Source organism: Oryctolagus cuniculus, chromosome 8 (genome assembly GCF_051225735.1).
Source record: "Oryctolagus cuniculus isolate XC-2025 breed Fujian yellow rabbit chromosome 8, ASM5122573v1, whole genome shotgun sequence".
Taxonomy (NCBI): Eukaryota; Metazoa; Chordata; class Mammalia; order Lagomorpha; family Leporidae; genus Oryctolagus; species Oryctolagus cuniculus.
The window spans coordinates 72,218,630-72,238,996 of record NC_142874.1 but is presented as its reverse complement, the minus strand read 5'-3'; the positions used below and the strand labels follow the sequence as shown (position 1 = coordinate 72,238,996).

Sequence of the window (20,367 nt, the reverse complement as noted above, 5' to 3'; positions counted from 1 at the left end):
TTGCTCCCCACAGAACCTTTCTGGTATACTTGGAAAGAACCACGCATCACTGTGGTTATTGTTCTTTTACTGCACTGATTAATCTCTTTGCTAGTATTACAATTTTACCTCTTTCTGAATGGTCTGAAGTTTTCTTTCTTGTACTACATTTGTCAGATTTTGATATTGGAGTTGTAACTCTGTCAGAGTAAAAGTTCCAACAAAGTTTGCCGAAAAAGCATTATACCTCAGATTGTTAAAATCTGGCTGAGTTTTTAATTCTACTCTGCAATCCCTTTATTCCTTGCTAGATGATCCACCCATTCTCCAGTTTCCCCAACCTCTGAACACACATTAGCATGGCTCATGCACAGTGTGACAGGCAGTTTCTGACACAATCCCCGTGACCCCCCTCCCCTAGCACTTACACCCTTGGATAATCCTCTCACCTTGACAGTGGGCAGGACCTGGGACTTCTTGCCAACTACAATGACAAAAGTAATGGGAGGGATGTCACTTCCACAATAAGGTCACTTAGGAGAGTGACATCTGTCTTGCCAACAACTCTTCCTGACAAGCTTAGAAGAAGCATGATGCCATGTGGCAGGGGCCACGTGGCAAGGAAATGACGGTGGCCCATGGCCAACAGCCAGCTTGGGACTGAGCCTTCAGTTCAACAGCCATCAGAGAACTGAAATTCTGGCAGCGATCAGATCCTTCCCTGGGTATTATTTACTTCCACAGAGTCAGTTTAGTTCTTTTTTTGTCTGCCTTTGAAGTCTTTGCAGCTCTGTTTATTGTTTCTGTTGATTCTTGCTTAAGTCAAGTTTCCTTTTGTTCCTGTTTTTTCTTTGTGTGTAGAACCATGTATTTGAAAAATCATCCATGAAAATAACTTAAGGACTACAGTCGAAGGCCTGCTGATCTTCAGGGAGAATTTCTGTTTGCTTCTGCTAGACTTCTGAGGGCCCTTCTACCTTAAAGCAAGTTTAAGTATTGAGGCAGCAATTATACCAGGGGATTCCATTTATCCCGGGCTGCTCCTCTTCCAGTTCTCGCCTTTCCTGTATGTATAGTGCTGCAGAGTGAACTTCTGTTTATGAGGGGAGGGTCTTCTACCTGATTCTCCATTTTGTGCTATCCTCCTTGTTCAAAAAAGCTGTCACCACACAGCTTCTGATTTACCCAAACTGGCAAATGCTTTCAGAGCAAAGGCAGTCTCTGCGCCTACTTCCCCCTTACCTAGTGTCCATTTAGAGTTCTTCTCTTTTAATTAATTAATTTATTAGAAAGGCAAAGGGTGTGTAGGGGGGAGGTGTAGAAGATCTTCTATCCATTGGTTAACTCCCCAAATAGCTTCAATGGCTGGGGCTGTGCCAGTCTGAAGCCAGGAGCTTGGAACATCTTCTGGGTCTCCCCTGTGGATGCAGGAACTCAAGCATTTGGGCCGTCTTCCACTGCTTTCCTAAGTACTTGAATTCTGGCACTCGGGTGGGAGACACAGATTGAGCTTCAGGCTCCTGGCTTTGGCCTGGACCTGCCCTGGCGGTTGTGGGTGTTTGGGGAGTGAACTCGCAGAAGGATCTCTCTTGATCTGTCTCTTTCTTTCTCTCTCTACCTCTCACCATTCCTCCCTCTCTCTTTGCCTTTCAAGTAAATTTTTAAAATTTTAAATCACATTAAAAATGTTTAATTATACTAGTATTGCCATGCCACCTTATTGATTCCTTATAGCCCACTTACTACTTTCAAACATTGTCTTGTTTAATTTTTTAATGTTGTTGTCCCTTCCAGTAGAACATTAGCGCCATACTTTCTTAATTACCAATTTAAACAATATTAGCTTAATGAATTTTTTAGTTTTTTGGTGTAAAGGCATCAGTTTTTACTCAATCCCAATAACTTCCAAATTGAAATTAGACCAGTTTATGTGAAAAAGAAAAAAAACTATCTGAAGTTTATTCTACATAACATTGTTTTTTAAAGAATTGATTAATTAATTTAAAAGGTTGAGTGACAGATTGAGAGAGAGAGAGAGAAAGAGATCTTCCATCCATGGTTCACTGCCCACAATAGCCAGGTCTAGGCCAGGCCAAGGCTAGGAGCCCATAAATGATTTTGAATTTCCCATGTGGGTGGCAGGAACCCGAGCACTTGGATCACCATCTGTTGCTTCCCAGGTACATTAATGGGAAGATGGACCAGAAGCAGAGTAGTCAGGATTCAAACTGGTACTCAAGATGGGCTGTGAGCATACCAAGCGGTGGCTTAACCTGCTGTGCCACAACACCTAATTCCATGTTCTTTTTTTAAAGGGATAAATTAAAAATACAATTTAGTCTATGAAAAGTGAAAGAGTAATCAGACCAGATTTTATTTAATGCCTAAATTACTTGGGTGTGTAGCACTTTATGTCTATGTTTCCATGAACATTCCCCTCTTCCTATTTTAAAAAACAAGATAGAAGTTTAAGCATATATATATTTTTAAATTTATTTATTTAAAGACAGACTTACAGGGAGAGAAAGGAAGGCAGAGAGAGATCTTCCATCCTCTGGTTCATTTCTCAAATGATGGCAACAGCCAGAACTGGGCCAGGCTCAAACCAGGAGTCTGGAACCCCATTCAGGTCTTCCTCTACTGCTTTCCCAGCAGGGAGCTGGATCAGAAGTGGAGCAGCTGGGACTCATATGGGATGCTGGCATTACACAGGGTGACTTAACCTGTTATGCAACAGCACCAGTCCCAGTTCAAGTGTATTTTAAAATTTACATATATACTAATCTTCCAAATATCTCAATTTTTCCATCAGTTTTCATAGTTCTAGCTCATTCATAGAGCCATTGCTCCATTTAGAGGATTCAAGGGTATTGAACATATAATTGACACTAAAACCCTTTGATAAAACTATTGCATTATGCATTCTGTTCGGTGCCAGGGAAAAGAATGAACTATATAAACATGTCTGATTGGGAGTGCCTCATTGTGGGTGGAGATACCATTTGGCTTGTCACTTGTAGCTGAAACTCCCCTATCATCTCTGTCTTGTCTTGCTTAGTCTCAGAAGAATATTGGGCTTCTCTTATATTTGATTTTAGCCAAAATGCTGAGAATCAATTGGACTTCTCTCTTTTTTTAAGATTTATTTTTTATTTAAAATTCAGAGTTACAGAGAGAGGGGGAGACAGAGAGAGAGAGAAAGAGAGAGAGAGTGAGAGAGAGAGAGGGAGAGAGAGAGAGAATATCTTCTATCTGCTAGTTCACTCGCCCAGATGGGGGAATGCAATGGCCAGGGCTGAGCCAGGCTGGAGCCAGGAGCTTCATTTGGGTCTCCCACATGGTTGGTAGGAGCCCTAGCATTTGTGCCATCTTTGGCTGCTTTCCCCCGGCCATTAGCACGGAGCTGAATCCGAAGTAGAATAGCCAGAAGACAAATCAGTGCACATATGGGATGCCTGTATCATAGTTGGCAGCTTTACCTGCTATACCACAGCGTGGGCTTCTCTTAAGAAATGCTGCTTGTTTTCTGACTCAGACACAGCATCTCTTTTCTGTCTTCAGTGGGCAGATCAGGACACGATTTCCTCTGCACAGAGAGGCAAAGCAATCCTCTCCTCAAGGAAGCTCACCTCAAGCTCTCCTTAATTGCTTTCCAACAGGCACTAGACTCTTGCTCTAGTTAGTATATGGAGTTAATCTTTTTTTTTTTTTTTTCCAGTACAAGCGGCCTTTATTGGTTACCACGAAAAGGGGAACAGAGCACGGGGTTTGACAGCTCCTGCTCCAGGGAAGGCATCTGCAGACCCGCTCAGCGTGTGTGGAAAAGACCAAAGTAATCTTAACATGAAACTTTTATATTCTTTCTATTCGTAGAACATAAAGACTTTTGCAAAAAAATTCTGAATACAAATATGTATTTCTAGAGCATTCTTAACTTTATGCTATATATTTCTTGTTAAAAGTTGTATGGATACAGATTTTTATAAATTAAATAATAATCAAGCAAACAAAGGAATCTTTGTGTTAAAAAAGAAAAAACACCAAAAAACCCTGTGGTGCCAGTTTGTTCTAGCAGTGAAGTTTGTGATTGGGACACCCTATTCCATAATGGAGTGTCTAGGTTCAAATCTCGTCTGTTACTGGTGTCAGTTCCCTAATAATGTGTACCCTGAAGACAGCTCAAGCATTGTCCCCGTGTCTCTGATGTGGGAGAACTGGATTTGATTTCTTGGCTCCCAGCTTTGGACTGGCCTTGCCCCAGATGTTGTGGGTATTTAGGGTGCTCTGTCTGTCTCCCTCTGTGTCACTATCCTTCTCTCTGTCTCTCAACCAGTTAAATAAAAAAATAGAAATTAAAAAGGAATCAAAAACCTGAAATTATTTTTTGGAGGGGGATGGGAAGTATAGAATAAAGAGAAGGAATAGGAGGAGATGCAGTCTATGGGTGGAAAATCCAAATTGTGAAGAGAATTACATGAAATAATGAGTTCCATGTGAACTGTCACTGGGCCAGCCCTGGTATATAACGCAGGACCTGGTTGGGGGTGTTCTGTGGGTTCTTTTTACATCCTTGCTGATTGAGCATCAGTCCATAGAAAATAATGAAGTTGCAAAACTGAGAAACCAAATGCAAAAATCCAATTTCTTCTAGGGAAACACAGTGTTAAAGTCTTAAGTAAAACAATTGAGCTACAAAAAGCCATCTTTTAAGACAAGCTGCTTTTAAGTGAGAAGGTTGCCAAGAAGCCATGGGGGGTATAAAGTCAAGATGATGCTGGCCTTTCCTATTCAAGCACTTTCCCTTCATTACTGATGGAGTATGATCGATTGTCTGGCAGCATGGGAGTAGTGTGATAAGATTTTGTTTTATGAAGATAATTCTGAGAGCCAATCATGCGGAGAGGTGGAAAGAAAATTGATTAGAGACACAGAGACACAGAATCCCATTGTAGAGTTATTGCAGTAGTTAGAGCAAGAGAAAATGATGAGAATCCAGGGTGGGAGAACAGACGGGAGAGTTATTTGGGAGGTTGTATTGATAGGAGAAGGATGTCAGTGGAATTCAGATTTCTGAATTACAATCCAGATGGAACATGGTGTCATTCACCAAAATAGGGACTGTAGGATGAGGGTAGTTTGGCTGCAAAGGGTGTGGAAAGGACTTAGGGTATAAAGAAGTTCAGTTACATCTAGGACATTTTGGAAGTGGAACCTGAGAATACTCAGGTGGATCTGTCTGTTTAGGTTTCGGTTTGAATGCCAATGTGTATGTAGGTGTGAGTCAAGGCGAGGGGGGATGGATGTGATGGCTCAGGGAGATCAGTGAAGGGAAAAGAGAAAAGGAGAGAAAGCAGAACCGTAGAGGCTGGGAAGAAAGGGGTGGTTGGAGGGAAAGAAAGATAAGCAGGAGGAGGTCAGTTTCTAGAACTTGGGGTTGGGGCAGAAGTGCCAAAGGAAAAGAGTGTTTCTGAAAAGAGAGATCGTCAGCAATATCAGCAGTCCAGGGACATCTACTGTAACTAAGTTCTGAAAGGTTTTCACTGGATTTGACAAGTAGAAGGTCACTGTTGACTTTGCCAGAGTGCTGAAGTAGTGAATTCAAAATGAGACTCCTATTCCCTCTTCTCTCCCTACTCCCTCCCACCTGCTCAGGACTCCAAACACGCCCTGCCTCACCCTACCCTGCTTTTCTGTTGTCTGGGGATGGGTTTCTTAGCACTAAAAGTTCACTGCACAATTTCCTACTTAGAGCAGAAAAAGAGCTTTGTGTTTAGAGAAGGTGAAAAGGGAAGGGAATCAGATTACAGCCATATTTCAAGCCGTGGTGAAGCCAGGGTTCCAAGGGTCCCAGCTGAAACCACAGACCAAGCTTGTGAAGTAAAGGAGACAGTGTTAGAGAGAAGGCAGATTGCAACCTCCAGAGAGAAGATAGGGAGTTTCAGCAGGCTGCATCGGGAGTTTTCCAATTCTCTTTTATGGTCCAAAGGGTGGGCGAGGCTGGCCAGAATTGGGCTGTAAATTGTAGAAATGGTGATTGTGCATAAAAATAAATTTTTTTTATTTGACAAGTAGAGATACAGAGGGAGAAAGAGAGAGAGAGAGAGAGAGAGAAAGGTCTTCCTTCCATTGGTTCTCCCCCTAAATGGCCACTACAGCCAGTGCTGCGCTGATTCGAAGCCAGGAGCCAGGTGCTTCCTCCTGGTCTCCCATGCGGGTGCAGGGCCCAAGCACTTGGGCCATCCTCCACTGCCTTCCCGGGCCACAGCAGAGAGCTGGCCTGGAAGAGGGGCAACCAGGACTAGAACCCAGTGCCCATATGGGATGCCGGTGCCGCAGGCGGAAGATTAGCCAATTGAGCCACGCGCTGGCCCAAAAAGAGAATTTTTAAGTTTGTCTATTAAAGAAAAAAAAAGAATGAGGGTTTGTATCCATCTGGCATTTGTAAAATAAAGCATGCACAAAGATGATTTGTTTCTTAAATTTAGGACTCATTACACAATTGAAATGCTGAAATCTAGGATTAACACAAGGTATGGAATCTATAAATATATTTGTCCTTCAAAAAGTCTGTAGTTAATGAGGCTAATTGCCAGGAAACAAGAGCAGGTGAAATGGAGAGCTACGTACAGTCCTACAGGGAGAACATTTTCTTTTTCTAAAGTTGCCTCCTCATCTAGATTTTTTTTCATAATCTAGTTATAAATCTGTTTCTTTTCCCATCTCCATTGCATGAAATAATTCCTGCCATGTACATAAACATTTTGGGGTGTAGTCTTCTTTTCAACTGATCTGTGTTGTTTACAAAGTGTCACATCAATTTCTACTGCACTATCTCCCCAAGTTCTGCTAACAATCGGTCTCCCCCAGTAACTGATGACCAGACCCTGCTCAGTTCTGATTGGCAGAATCCTCTGAGTCTGATTGTCCTGACCAGTCAGAGGGCACATTCCCAAGGGAAGGTCATGTTTACTGTTATGACTGCGAGTATTTATGCAGTTGGAAAGATAACAAATGAACTTTCTTTGAGAACATGTCTTTTTCTAAAAAAAGTAGCTAAAAATACAAATATCTTGTCTAGTGGTTGCAACGATATGAATCAAGTCAGATGTCCTTGAATTAAATTGACTGAATTAAACTATATTAAATTTAAAAGGGAAGTTGTTAGTTCTCATAACAATGTCTGGCTGAGAGTTCAGACTCACCCGACCTCAAATGTTCAAATGCTGTCACTCAAAATTTATCTCTCTACCTCTAAACTCAGTTTCTTCTTTTTAGGCTCTGATCAAGTCATGAGAAAAGCGTCAACCAGCAGTTTATCTTTCATCAGTTGTTTGAACTCCAGAAAACAGTGAGTACCTCATTCCCCATTGTCCGGAGAGATATGTTGGGATTTAAGTTTTATTTAAGAAGCAGCTGAGGAAGATTTCCAGTCCTAAAGTAATTGCTGGGTCCAAGAGACTGGATGACAGGGTGGACCAGGCTTATTGCTTATTCTGTGTGCTTGCTTCTGGAAATGGGGTTGACTGTGGTGTGTGTGTATGTGTGTGTGACCACATGAACGGCAACAGCCAATCAGTGTGCTGCATTCCTGGGTTAGGGCAGAGGGTTTTGTTCTCACAGGGGTAGGTGGACCCCTTGTTGCCTAACAGTAGAACCTATTCTTGAAAAGCAGAGAGAGACAATAATTGCAATAAGGAAAGCAGCTCTCAAACAGGAACACTGGAGAGACAGCAGAAAAAAGGAATAGTTTTCAGAAAGGGAGTGGGGGTGGGGAGAGAATATGATAGAGATTAAAATAAACCAAAATAACTGTAAGCAAATATAAGGATCATTAAACAGCTATGAAGTTATTCATGACATTTCCCTAGACCAATTCTTCTATGGAATAGATTCTCCATTGGTGTCAACCCCCTGAGAGTGAGCTGTTAACCTGTTTGAGTATCAGGGTGTGATGCTTGGTTCTAGCTCATGACTCCAGCTTTCTGATAATGCAGACCCTGAGAGGCAGCAGTGATGGCTCCAGTGATTGGGTTCTTGCCACCCATGTTCTAGATGAGACTGTGTTCTCAGCTCCTAACTTCACCTGACCTGGCCCCAACCATTGCATGCATTTGAAGCATGAACCAGCAACAGGAGATCTCTCTGTCCATCTCTGTCTCTCTGCCTTTCCAATTATAAGAAACAGTTTTTAAAAGAAAAGAGGCACAACTCTTTTTTTCTAGACATCATCATCTGTGCAATAGTGCCTGGCATTTCTTGCTAAATGAGGGACACTTTCCTGAAGACAGAAAAGTAGAAAAGAGAAGGAACCCATCAATTAGTTGTTGAATTAACTAGCTATGAAGTTTCACATATGTGAAAAAATAAATTTTTCTTACTGTTTAAGTTGATGGAGTTGGGCTTCTCTGCTTATAACCCAAGATAGCACAAAAGAATAGACATAAAATGATAATAACGTAAATCATGGTGTGATCAGGGCTTCTGTCTCCTAAAAGTGGCCCTTCTCATACCACCCACTTCCCTTCTCTCTCATGAGGTGTTAAGCAGACAGGAGGAAAGCTCAGAAACAAGAAGAAAAGCAACAAAACACATTCAGTCAAATATAGACCCAGATTTCAAAACAGTTCTGAGAATAGAAACTTTGACTTACAAATCAATAAGATTTCCTGACAGTAATGTGTGTGTAAGAGCCACCAACCCACACAGACGAGAAACACCTGAATGTGCTTTTTTTGGGGGGGTCACCTTTGAAATTACTGCCATAAGTGACTTATATCCAGCTTCAAGAACTTAGTAGTGGAATAGAAATTAACGAGAAATCTTTCTTGAGATACTACCAAATAAGTGTGTTCTGGAGCTATTTGTTATGGTCAGGACTCTGTCTGTTCTAAGTAATAGGAAAACCAACTCAAGCTGACTTAAGCTTACATTATCAGAGACTCCAGTGTAGACTGGATTGCAGGCCAATTAGATCTGTGCTCAGAGTAATGAAGGTTCTTTCCATCTCCTGACTCTGCCCATTGCAAGAGATACAATGCTCTGATTGGGCAGGTCTTCTCTTATGCCCTGCACTGGCACCAGGAGTTCACCCATCCCAGCCACCTAGACTGAACATGCAGGAGGAGTAATTTTTTTTCTTTTCTTTATTTTTTTTTTCAAGTCAGAGTTACAGAGAGAGAGGGAGAGACAGAAGAAAGAGATCTTCCATCTACTGGTTCACTCCCCAGGCTGCAGACGCTGGGACTTGGCCAGACTGAAGCCAGGAACCAGGAGTTTCTTCCAGGTCTCTCATGTGAATGTAGAGGCCTAAACACTTGAGCCATCCTCTACTGCTTTCCCATGTCATTAGCAGGGGGCTGGATTAGAAGTGGAGCAGCCAGGACTGGAAGCAGCACCCATATGGGATGCCAGCATCGCAGACAGTGGCTTTATCCATTACACCACAGCCCCAGGAATAATTTCTTAAGGAGAATGTGAGTTTTGTCTTAAAATAGAGGGAGGATTCTAGGTAGACACATACACGTAACTACATTAAAATTATTGTGCAATGAATTAATGTTGGAAATTTAGCTTATTAATAGCAAGTGATTCAGGGAAAGGCAAATACTTTTCAGAAGTCAAAGAAATCTGAATCCAGTCTAATTTATTTTGAAGGTAGATATTTTTTCTTAATATAGCAGTTAAGTTTTTTTTTTTTGGAGTTAAGTTTTGAGAATTGGGTTATGCTTTTAGTCTTTTGTCTAATCATCCCCAAAGCTTGTTTTCTTTCTAAATTGAAGGGGATCTGTACATTCAACATGTATAACCTCAAACATAAATTGGAAAGGAATGAAACTGAACCCAGAGACGTTATACATATTACCAAATCAAAGTGATGACAGATGAGAGACAACAAAGCAAGATTCTATGTAACATGTTCCAACAAAGTGGCAATTAAAGAGCCTGGGTGTGAAGTCCTATAACTTTGATTGGGTTCATACCAACATTTCTGATTGCTCACCAGCAAAGTCAATTTCCTTGTGGAGTTGACATCACATATGAGAGAGCAATAGCATGTTTCATCCTTTCTCTTAAATAGCTTGTATTGAAATCTTCAAGTCATAAGACGCTGAACATGCTGAGTTATAGGCAAAATTCCAGAAAGGAGGTTCTGTAAAATGGAAGGCATGTTTCAGATTTCTAACTGCACTTTTTGTTTAATGTAAATTTGGGGATTCACCTCTTTAAGAACCAGATCTACATGAATTTGAGATTGCCTCATTTTCATTGGCATAAAGACAAAGACATTAGTTTCTTGTCCCAAAATAACAAGACATCCTTTATTTCAAATAGAGGTAACTTGAAAACACTGGGATAATTTATAGATACTATGTAATGGTGAGACACCATGTTATTCCAAGGGCTGAAGAAAAATTAGCTATTTAGGAGGTGGTTTATCTGAGTCAAAATTATGGCATTGCTTTGCAAGGAGTTTTCTTGTATCTCATGCAAACCAGACTCCTTTTTAAGTTATCAGCTGATGAGTTGCTCAATGTTACAGTCAGTGCAGATGGCAAGTGCTGGGATGGGAGTGAAGCCCTTGACCAAATGAAGAGAGATGTAAAACAAAAACAGAACCCAAGTCACACAATATAATCTTTTTTCATCTTACTAAGCAGACGCATCCATCATCACAATGAACAATAATAATATGTGACTAAGAGGGAAAAAAGTATCTAAAACTAAAATTGACTGTAGATGATTTTCCCTTATAAGGAAGAAGTGACATAACTCATTTAAGTGGAGAAATAAATCTCTCTACTGCTCCTTTATCCACACAGAGACTATGAAGGAGGCAAAAAGTGAGTGAGACCTGGCAGAGATCCATCTTTCCTGGAGTCTTTGGTCGCTGAAGAGGGGCTTGATACTGGATTGGAAGATTGAGATCAGAGAGAGCAGCAGCAGCACTCTCTCCAGTCCCATCCACAATGGGAAGAACCATTGTTATTATTGTTTCAGTTGTTGCAGCTATAAAAGAGGGAGGCGGGGCAAAGGTTAAGCAACTTGATGGGAGCAGAGAGCTGGTGAAACAGCCAAGGGTCCTCAAAAGAATGGTTGGCTTTGTAGAACAGTCCTCCTTATCCAAGGGGGAAATGTTCAAAGACCTCAGGGTGGGCCTGAAACCGCATCTAGCCCTATAGTCAAGCACTGTAACACCTGGCCTGATAGACAAGCTGGCTACTGGATGACAAAGGGGCAGAGGGCCAACAGTGTAGATACAACTGGACAAAGAAATTATTTACATGCCAGGCAAGGCAGAGTGGGAAAGGGCAGGACACCATCATACTCCTGAAAATGCCTCAAAATTTAAAACTTAGGAATTTCTTATTTGTGGAAGCTTCTATTTAATATTTTGGAGTGTGGATGACAATGGGTGACTGGTATCTCCTAAGTGAAATCGTATATAAGGGGACTACTGTATTTTAAGTTGTCTGCCCTAGAAATCTTGCATTCATCAAATCTTTAGTAAAATTTTTGCTACACATTGAAATTCATTGTGTAGTTTCTTAAGGATTATGGTGTGTTTGGAATTTAAAAAAAAAACACATCTCAATTCCACATATAGGATAGTATGAATCAGAGAAATGGAAATGTGGCATCAGTGAGACAGGAGCTCTGTGCAACAGGCATCCAGAGTCACAAATATATAACAAGTTTGGCCAAGAAATTCTTGTGAGGAACTGTATGGGGCTTTGAGTTGATATCAGGATTATCATTATCAAAATAATTGTAAACATATTGAAAGATATGTCATATACCAGACCTGGAAACAGAATTTATATGTATTCCCTTGTGCATTCCCCACAGCAATTTCCATATGGTTTTGTCAGTTTCCCTCTTTGGGATGAAGAAATTGATATGTGGACACATTAAATAACTCACCTAAGGCCATAGATGCTGAAGGTAAAGGGTGAATGGAGAGTTGCACAACACAAAAAGCCCATGTTACCAATCGTTAGCTTGGACGGCTGTCCCTCAGTTTCAGTGGGGGGTTGGTTCCAGGACTCCCTGTGGATACAAACTCCAAGGATGTGCCAATCCCTTATGTAAAATAGTATGGTGTTTGCAAATAACCCATGAACATCCTCCTGTGTACTTTAAATCCTCTCTAGATGTGGATGCCATGTAAGTAGTTGCTCCACAGTACTGTTTAGGGAATAATGACAAGAAAAAAGTCTGTGCACATTCAAAATAGTTGCAATTTTCTTTTCAGAATATATTTTAAATTTGGTTTATTTATTTTTAGAATTCATTTGAAAACAGAGATACAAAGAGAAGAGCAGAGAGAGAGAGATCGTTCATTCATCCACTGGTTCACACTCCAAATGGCCCCAATGGCCAAGACTGGGCCAGGCCAGAGCCAGAAGCCAGGAGCTTCATCCAGGTCTCCCACGTAGCAGGGGCCCAGGCACTTGGGCCATCTTCTGCTGCTTTCCCAGGCACATTAGCTGGGAGCTGGATTGGAAGAGGAGCAGCTAGGACTTGAACTGGCACCCATATGGGATATCAACACTGCAGGCAGAGCTTAACCTTCTATGCCACAGTGCGGCCCCCAGAATATTTTAAATTCTTGTTTGGCTGAATCCACAGACATGGAACTCACAGATGCACAACTGTCCCACTTTTCCAGGACTCCTATCTGCTAGTTCTTCAGTATTAGATGCCACTCTATACTCCTTTCTTTTCATTTAGATAGTTAAGAGCCAACTTTAATGCTGCTCCAAATCCCTACTTTTTTTTTAGTTTAAAGAAGTCACTGGGCTGGTGCTGTGGTGCAGTAGGATAAAAAGCCCTGGCCTGAAGCACCGACATCCCATATGGGTGCCAGTTCTAGTCCCGGATGCTCCACTTCCCATCCAGCTCTCTGTTATAGCCTGGGAAAGCAGTAGAAGATGGCCCAAGTCCTTGGGCCCCTGCACCTGCATGGGAGACCCGGAAGAAGCTCCTAGCTCCTGGCTTTGGATCAGCACAGTTCCGGTCATTGAGGCCATCTGGGGAGTGGAAAAAAAAAAAGAAGTCACTGATATCTTTTTTTTTTTGATTTATTTATTTATTTGAAAGTCAGAGTTATACAGAGAGAAAAGGAGAGGCGCAGAGAGAGAGGTGTCTTCCATCCACTGGTTCACTCCCCAAATGGCCACAATGGTCGGAGCTGTGCCGATCCAAAGCCAGGAGCCAGGAGCTTCTTCCGGGTCCCCCATATGAGTGTAGGGGCCCAAGGACGTGGGCCATCTTCTACTGTTTTCCTAGATTAGCAGAGAGCAAGAATGGAAGTGGAGCAGCTGGGGCTCGAACCAGTGTCCATAAGGGATTCCAGCACTGCAGGCAGTAGCTTTACCTGCTACATCATAGCACCGGCCCCAGAAGTCACTACTATTAATACCAGTTATTGGTTACCTACTTAGTCCACATAGAAGAAAAAAAGATAATTTCCCAATTACCAGGCTTATGAGAATTAAAATGAAATTGAAGAGACATGATAAGTATTAAAATAGAAATAAAAACAGGGTCAGCACTCTGGCATAATGGGCTAAGCCTCTGCCTGCAGCACCAGCATCCCATATGGATGCCAATCCATGTCCCAGCTACTCTTCTTCCTATCCAGCTCTCTGCTATGGCCTGGGAAAGCAGTGGAACTTGGCCCAAGTATTTGGGCCCCTGCACCCATGTGGGAGACCCAGAAGAAGCTCCTGGCTCCTGACTTTGGATCAGCCCAGCTCTGGCAGTTGTAGCCATTTGGGGAGTGAATCAGTGGATAGAAGACCTTTTTTTCTGTCCTCCCTTTCTCTGTCTGTAACTCTACTTCTCAAATAAATAAATAAAATATTTTTTAAAAAGAGAAACAATAAAAAGAAATAAAATAATGAGATTGCAAACTAAAAGTCAAAAGGCTCATCTAACGTGGGGTGGCGTAAATCTCTGGCAGGAGAATGATGGGATCCCCGCTGCAGTTCCCTGGAAGTTGTGCGGGTACCAGCAAGTGATGCAAACCACATCGGTCTCAGCTGCTTCCCTGGCAACATGGGGATGGGGAGAGCTCTTGCTTTACTGTGATAGCTGCTTTTCTGAGTCTTAAGCGAGATGACTAGTGGAAGATTGCTTTGTAAACTGCAGTTATAGAAACTCCAATTATTTATTCCAGAATCCCCCTGCAAGCATGATGGTCCTTCAGATGTATCAGAATGGCCCATCCTGCTTCCAAGGTCGAATACCAGAAGGGAAGACCATAGTGAGTATGTTCAAACCAGGCACCTATCATTCTGAAGCACCACTTTTATCCTGTCACTGATCTGCTCCTGTTGGCAGGATTTTGGGCAGGAGAGCAGGAGGAGTGTTGCTACCAGCAAGGAAGAAAGGGAAAGCACAGTTAACCCAGACCCTGTCCTCTCCCTTACACCACGCCCTCCTCTTCGGGATATGGAGCCTGTGACTCCCCGGCTATTTCTGAAGTACACCCTTTTCTTTGTGCTATCACTACTGCCTTACTTCAAGCTCTCTTTGCCTTTTGCCTGGATGTTGCAACAGCTGAGAAATCCATTTCCCACACCATAACTGAGGGTTCTTTCTAAAGGGCAAGCATGATCCTGCTTCTCCTGCTTGAGTCCTGAATGTCTCCTGAGTACCTGGAGAGACAGGGTGGCTTCAGCTCACCAGAACCCTGTGTCACCACCCTACCTGTTTGTGGTTCTCCAGGTGTACCCTCCTGTCCAGCCTCACTCTATGTCTTAGAGCTCTTCAATGCCTTGATCAACCTCACTGCCTCACTTTGCACTTGCCTTCCCCTATGTGTTCTTCTGATGACTTTTACCCATCTTCAAAGTCTCAGCACTGGGCAGCTCCCTCTTCACAAGCTGCTACCATATTATACCCTGTCGTAAACATAGGGGTTCTCTTTGACCCATTAACACATTATGTATGCTCTTCCTACAACATTTTCTATAGATAGTTACATATTTTTCTATCTTTCCCGATAGTCCGTAAATTCACTGAAAGTAGGGATTTCCTTAAATTTGAATCCAGAGCACTTACTACAGCTCCTTAGTAAACACTAAAAGGATGGAGATATTAACATTGACTTAAAATTTCCCCATATTAATGCAGTTTTTAAAATGACTGAGTTAGCAATGTATTATAGAAGCACAGCCTGCTTGTAATTTTCTGTCTTGTGTACTCAGCATGGAAATTTTTTCAATCAGGATAACTGAAGTTGTAATCATTTAAAAGAGGTGTTGCTAGCTAAATGGATTCTTGGGTTCAGAAAAAGCGTAAGAGTGCAGTGATTAACAGAATTCTACCCAGACATTTCCTTATCCTCATTTTCATGTCAAATTCCCTTCTCTTAGAATCTGCAGTATAATCGTGACTCCGTTAATTATGACATTACTGGCTGTTGCCATCAGCACAGTGACAATGTCAAAAACATGTAACTGTGCAAACCAGCAGGGGTAGAAGGAGTGTGGAAAATGCAATGTTTCAGTATGAGAAACTCTTTAAAGGAAGAAATCCAGTGCTCAGAGGCCATGATATGGTAAAAATATTTCTCAACTGTGGGTATCAGCCAAAAAACTTCATTTACAGTGGGCAGGGTAGATGAGGTCAGCTCAGGACATAACTATTTGAGCTGCTTTTCCTGTGGAATGGAAAAAAAAATCAGAGGGTTCTATAGAAAATGAGTGAATGCATTCAATGCATTCATTAGGAACTCACCCCCTGGGAAACCTCAATTTGCACCAGACAAAGTGATAATATAGAAGGGCACAACACCAGCATTGGCCTGGCTTTCTTTATCAGTGGGATTTGTTTTGTTGAAAGGGAAGTTGGTAGCCTTTTCTCCATCTCAGTTTTTTTTAGAGGCTCCCCATACTATTTATACATCATATTGATAGAAAAACAAAGAGGGAAAATAATTAAATAACTTTAGAGCACAATGCTCCAACTGTGTACCCAAATCATGATACAATCCAAAATAAAAAGAACTGTAAAGAAAAAAAAATTATGAGCAACACCTTGCTTTCTGGTGAAGGCTGGGATGATTGCTGTTTTTTGAAAGGACAAAGAGAAACTGGATGAAAGGTCAGGGAAGCGAGACATTTCTTCTTTTCAACTCTTCCAGTCCTCTGGCCTATGCCCGTGCCATGCTTCAACAGATCATTGCGGCTGCTTCAGACAGCCCCCATCATTTCAGCCCCCTCTCCCCGGCCCTGTTGCTGCAGCTTTTACCTAGTGTTTCAGCTCTGCCCAGGATAACCTTACAGCTTTTGGAAAATGGTGCCCAAAGCATCTCTCACATAATGCTCAGGGACTTCCCAGATGCCTAGCTGGCGATGGATGCCTAGGGAGCCTGGCAAACCTTTTGCTTGCAGCCTCAAAGTGTGTGTGCCCTGGAGCAGTGGAACAAAACGCTCCTCTCAAACTGGATATCCACAGAGAGAAGAAAGAAACTAGACCCCCGTCTTTCATCACATGCAAAATGAACTCAAAATGGATCAAAGATTTAATTTAAGACCTGAATCTTTGAAACTACTAGAGGAAACCATAGGAGGAAATGCTTCAAGAATTAGTCTGAGCAATGATTTTTTTGAATGTGATCACAAAAGCAGAGGCAACAAAAACAAAAATGACATGGAATTGTAGCAAATTAAAAGGCTTCTGCCCAGCAAAGGAAACAATCAATAGGATGAAGAGATAACCTATGGGATGGGCAAGAATATTTGCAAACTATGAATTCAACAAGGGATTAATATCCAGAATATGCAAGGATCTCAAACAATAAGAAAACAAATTATCTGATTCAAATATGGGTGAAATACTTGAGAATACATTTCTTGAAAGGAGATATGCAAAGGGTCAAAGTAAAAATGTTCAGCATCACTAATCTTCAGATAAATACATATCAAAATGACAATGAGTTATCATCTCAATCCAGTCATCAAGAAGACAAAAATTGACAGATGCTGGGCTGAAGTTGTAACACAGTAGGTTAAACTAGCATTTGGAACTCCCATATCCAGTGTCAGAATGCTGGTTCAGGTCCTGGCTTCTCAGCTTCTGATACAGCTTCTTGCTAATGCGCCTGGGAAGGCAGCAGATGATGGCCCATGTACTTGAGTCCCTGCCACCCTGGATAAAATTCTATGCTCCTGGATTTGGCCTGGCCCATCCCCCACTGATGTGGGCATTTGGGAAGTAAACTAGCAGGTGGAAGATCTATCCCTCTCTGTCCCTCCCTCTTTCTGTGTCACTCTGCCATTCAAATAACTAAATAAATCTTTAAAAATATAACAGATGTTGGGAAGCATGTGGAGAAAAGTGAAAACTTATACACTTTCCATGAAAATTTAACTTAATACAACTATCACAGAAAACAGTATAGAAGTTCCTCAAAAAACCATATGATCCAACAATCCTACTACTGGATATATGTTCAAAGGAAATGAAATTGTATGTCAAAGAGATACCTGCCCTCACTTGTTTATTGTAGCACTATTCACAATAGCCAAGATATGGAGTCAGGGTGGTTCATTTTGTGTAATGCTTAAGTTGCAGCTGTGTCACCCACATCCCATATTGGAGTCCCAGCTGCTCCCCTTCTGATCTAGCGCCTGCTAATACACACCGTTGGAGGCATCAGGTGAGGGCCCAAGTTTTTGGGTCCCTGCCATCCATTTGAGGGATGTGGATTGAGTTCCAGGCTTCTGACTTTGGCCTGGTCCAGCACTGGCTCTTGCAGTCATTTGGGGGAGTGAACCAGTGAATGGAAGATCTCTCTTTCTCTGTTCATCTCTGTCTATCTGCCTTTCAGATGAACTGAAAAAAAAAGAATGGAGTCAGTTTAGATGATGGATAAAAGAAAATGTGACAAATACATATATATATATAAAATAGAATATTATTCTGCCATAAAAGAGTAAATTTTGTCATTTGCAACAATACGGATGGAACTGGAGGGCATTAGGTTAAATGAAGTTAACTAGGCACGGATAGACAAATGCTATATGTTCTCACTCATATCTGGAAGTTAGAAAGTTGGCCTCATAGTAGCAAAGAATGAGAGTGGTTACCAGAACCTGGGAATGGTGTGCGTGAGGGAGGGATGGAGAGAAGATGCTGAATGAGGATAGGGGCGCAGTTGGGTAGGAGGAATAACTTCTATCTTATGGTAGGATAACTAGGATTGACAATGACCAAATGAATATTCCAAAATAACTTGAAGAAGGGGATTCTAAATGTTCCCAATACAAAGAAATGAAAAGTGTCTCAGGTGATAGATATGCCCATTACCCTGATCTGATCATTACAGGTTGTATACAAGTGTTGAAATGTCACACTGTACCCCATAAACATGTGCGATTGCTATGTTACTATGTGTCAATTAAGAGACTTTTTTTTTTTTTTAACAAATGCCCTTCTCTTGCATCCCTTGGGTGAATAGATCTGAGGTTCATTCTATATGGTCTGCAGATGGTGCCATCGGTATGAACCCCCAGTTGCTCACAGTGGGGAGAGATGAGTAGCACATTTCCGTGTTGGCTTTCCTCCCTCCTAGTTTCACCTGCATAGTTTCCCACACTTGTTCACTGAGCTCACTTCTCAAAATGAACTACCTGCATGCAAGCCTTGTCTCAGGGCTCTGTTTCCTAGGGACACCCAGGCTGAGCCAGCCTCTTATGGTCTGTTACAGATGCACTTTTTCAGTGTACATTTGAGTTCAGTTTGTGTGTGTATGTGTGTGTGTTTGCAATAATGAGGGTCAAATTTCCACCCTTGCTTTGCAATTAGGGGTCGGGGGAGCACTTAGTCCATTTATGGTAACTCAGATTCTTCTGGTTGTAAGACCCTCTTCCAATTGTGCTAGTTCCTTTAGCATTTAAGGTTTTCATTCTGGATTCTCCCCCTTCTCCCTGGAGGATGTTTAAGTTCTCAGACGCTGACATATCATTCTGGCATCTTTCTCCCTTCCTAGGTGGTTTCTGTCTCCCTGTTCCCCAGGGCAATCATCCAGAATCTCATTGTCTAGTAATACTAAAAGAAAGTAGGGGAAGAAATATGAAAAAGAAAATATGGCTAACAGTAGAACATGGATATTATTTCTTTTCAGGTCTCTTGCTTCTTTCTAATCAGTCTTCATACTGTAATTGACTTAGCATCATTTTTACCATGTTAGTTATCTACAAAGGCTTCCAACTTACTACCTGTGATAACTAGTCTGAACTTCCAGCTATGTGTAAAGGCAGCATCAGTACCCCTTGAACCAAAGGAGGTGCATGCAGTAGAGAAACTGGAGCAACGTTAGGAGGAAGGAAGGAGAAATGGGTACTGGAGAGGTGGCCAGCAATAACCATTGAGGTTTGCCAATGTGACATCCTCTTCTTACTGTCCCTCACATGATCTCCTACACCAAAACCAACACTTAGTTCAACAATGTAAGTTCACTCACAGACACGCAGATGAACTACATTTCCCAAGTTCCTTACAGTTGGGTCAGGCAGCTGACTGTGCTCTGACAGTGGAATGTGAGCAGAAGTGATTTCCACGACTGTGAGGTTTGGCCTATGGGAACCTCCTGTGCACAATCCGCACTCACTCGCTTCCTTCTATGGTAACCTTGGAAGCCCCACATGGAATATGAAGGGCCTCATCCAAAGATGGAATGGCCTAGGATTCTGAATGATGTGGTGGAGGTAAATTCCTTATTCTCCTCCAACTCTCACTCCCACCTCATCAGATTGGGATGTGAGTGAATAATAAGGACTTACTGTGTTAAGCCACTCAGGTTTGAAGAGTTTTAACAGCACTTACATATTTGAGAGACAGACAGGGAGAGCTCCCATCCTATGGTTCATGCCCCCAGATCCTGCAATGGCTGGGGTTGGGGCTGGGTCAGGCTGAAGCTGTGAGATAGGTACTCAAACCAGATCTCCCATATAGGCAGCAGGGACCCAACTACTTGAGTCATCACCTGCTGCTGCTCAGGGTGTGCATTAGCAGGAAGCTGGACACTCGAGCCAAGCTGGGACTCAAACCTGGTATTCCAACATGTGACGTGGGCACCCCAAGCAGTGTCTTAAGGTCTAGGCCAAGTGCCTGACCCAAATGTGGGGCACTGTGCATGGAAGTCCTCTTGCCTAAACTGGTACTTTCTTCTCCTTACTTTTCTTCCGAATCAATATCTTACTGATACTTAAATATCCAACTCAAGTCCCACCTGAACCATGCACTTTTCAGTAACTCCTACATCTCATGATGAAATCTCTCTTCTCCCAATCTGAGGGTACTTGTATGTCCTACTCATACCTTAAATCTGTACTGCTTCACTTTATTTGACTTTGTGAGTGTGTGTGTGTGTGC

At 42.1% G+C, this 20,367-nt stretch overlaps 1 protein-coding gene and 1 long non-coding RNA gene across 6 annotated transcripts in view; one reads left to right on the top strand and one right to left on the bottom strand.

Moving 5' to 3' along the window:
* Positions 1–20,367, top strand: part of LOC149125049 (uncharacterized) — a 117,408-nt gene that overhangs the window by 10,375 nt on the left and 86,666 nt on the right. For 2 of the 4 annotated variants that reach the window (XR_016212014.1, XR_016212015.1), the window contains exons 3-4: positions 3,698–3,811; positions 7,255–7,327. This is a non-coding gene — a long non-coding RNA (uncharacterized LOC149125049). Of the gene's footprint in view, positions 1–3,697; positions 3,812–7,254; positions 7,328–10,799; positions 11,492–14,161; positions 14,229–20,367 lie in introns of those variants that run through there. The other 2 variants (XR_016212016.1, XR_016212013.1) reach the window with 2 other exon arrangements.
* The window catches only part of TRPC3 (transient receptor potential cation channel subfamily C member 3), a 175,292-nt gene that overhangs the window by 125,106 nt on the left and 29,819 nt on the right, over positions 1–20,367 (bottom strand). The window lies entirely within an intron of this gene.